The sequence below is a fragment of the Gavialis gangeticus genome, unplaced genomic scaffold (genome assembly GCF_001723915.1).
Source record: "Gavialis gangeticus isolate Ggan-Ray unplaced genomic scaffold, GavGan_comp1, whole genome shotgun sequence".
In the NCBI taxonomy this organism is placed as follows: domain Eukaryota; kingdom Metazoa; phylum Chordata; order Crocodylia; family Gavialidae; genus Gavialis; species Gavialis gangeticus.
The window spans coordinates 162,172,314-162,174,743 of record NW_017729032.1 but is presented as its reverse complement, the minus strand read 5'-3'; positions in this window follow the sequence as shown (position 1 = coordinate 162,174,743).

The following is a 2,430-nucleotide window of genomic DNA, read 5'->3' as shown; positions in this document are numbered from 1 at the left end:
CCCCCCCCCCCCCCCCCCATTTGGTCTGAAGGGATTAATATAAAATTGTACTATGCATTATGTAATGAACTGGAGATGTATACATTATATCTTGTACTTTTTTGTTATGTTTTAAATTTATAAGTGATATACCATGCTTTGCATTGCACTGTGTCTTTTAAGCTTGTTCTGTATTATTAGATTATAGTTTGCAAATACCGTAGTCTCTGTAAGCCTATTCACACCTTAGCTGATCACCCAGTGAATGGAAATATGAATGAAGGTATGAATGGGAATTGATAGCACTGCTGTAGACAACAGGGATTTCCTGTAACTGCAAGGTAATGAGATCAAAGGTGTTCCTAAAACATTGTACCAATGAGGCGCGGACAGAGTATGGGCTGTAACAGACTGTTGATCATGAACTGACAGAACTGAGAACAGGATTGCTACCTATGTGCCAGAGGGTGTGAAGTGACCTACCCAGCCAGATTGGGCAGCCAAGAATTCTGCCATACAGGTATAAAGGGCAGAGAAAAGTGGGTCCTGGTGGTGCCCCTTTTACCCAGCATCTGACCTACTGAGCCAGAAGGACGAAGCCGGTGACACCCTTCTGGAAGATAACACTGCCTCGGAGAAGCAATGACTGGCCATCGACTTCAGACCCACAGTGCCTCGGATAGGTAATAATCAGTGCTCTACTGTTGCTGAAGCAGCTATGTGTGTGTGAGTGCGTGTGTGTGTGTGTTACCTTGGGGGTGATCACTGGGCTGATATTAGATCTTTACTTTCCATTTAATAAATTGGAATGATTGAGGCTGCACATTGGCTCTTTGCTGTAACAAAATCATAAAAGCTGCAACATTATTGCAGCACTGGGGATCCAGAGAAGAGGATCCTTCTAATAAGCTGAACTTTGCCAAGAAGTCTATGAGTTCCACTTTGACTTTAAGAGGGAATTAGAAACAGCATATATTATCCTGGAGAGCCTAAACTCTCTACTGGACTGTCCCCATGGGAGGCCACACTTAGACTTTGAATTATAAGTGGACAAGGCACTAACCTACCACATTTTCACCCTGAATCCTTTCTGCAAGCCCTAGCCATGTTGGAATGATTATTGAGAATCACCAAGGCTAGAACTCAGAGGATCCAGCAGTGAGAAAAGTTTCACCACTGGTCTTTGAGTTGTGGTACCTACTGAGCATTTTAAATGTCTCAGAAGGTGTGGTATACTATAGCACTGAACATTTGTAGTATTTGCCATACACTCAGGGAAGCAATCTGAAGGTACCATATTATAGAGACATATCACTGTAGAAGTACACTATAAAATGAGATCCCAGCTAGCTGAGTGCCTCTATAGAATGTCACTGGCCCATCCTTCTTCCTTCATACTTATTTAAATGAGCAGTGAACATGGTATATACATCCTCTCCTACTCCTATTATTGCACACAGTGAAATGCTCTACAAGCCAAAGGCAAGTTTCAAAGAGCTTGAAGGGCATATCTTTATACATGTAAATTGTATATAAGTTATACTTGTAATGCTTGTACCTACACTGTAAGAGCTGTCTATCTTCCAATGCCACTTACTTCCCCTGCATTTTATTTCCCTTCCATACTCATCCCAGCAATGGGCTGCACAGTTGTTAGGTGTCTAAGGTTTCTTCTGTCACTCACCTCATCAAGGGAGAACCGTCTATTCAAATTTAGTTTACTGAGCATGAACACAGTCAATTCTGAGCCAGGTTTTACAAGCATGTTATTCCCAACCACTGTCAAAATCCCATTCATATTCTCAAGCTATGGAGAGATGTGTTTGCATGATTCTTGTGTAATCACTTACTGGGTTAAGTGTTGCTGGATGCTCCCATTTATGCCCAGGAGGGTATTTGAATAAGGCAGGTGCAGCAGATATAAATCACTGTTCTGAAATAAAACAAACATTTAGGTATTAAATTGGCCACTAGAGGGAGCCTGGGCACCATATTGCATTCATCAACTGCAGTAATAAAAATTGGTCCTAAAAACTCTTTGTATACCTACATTTAAAAGGAATTTACAAAGTCAGATGCACGTAATCTTCCCTACAGTTTTCTTTTGTGTTAAAAATGATTCAGAATTCCTTGGTTTACACTGAGTGCCATGTAACTATAGACTTGGGGGGGGGGTTGTTTTCCTTTTTATTTTTCTCCCATCTGAGCTTTTACATAAGTGGATCAGTATAAGAGCATGGCATTTTGTTAAAGGTCACTAAGAGCTAAAATTTATCTGTGTTCCAGAAGGGTTTTTTGGTAGGTACATTTCACAATTTGCTACTTTTTTGGGGCTGTTTCTCTGAAAGGCTGAGACTCACTTCCTACCTTACCCTAATTGGGCGCCCTCACAAATGTGTATGTGTAGGGGCCTGCATTTCTCATGGGACAAATAGCAGTATAACATTTTTG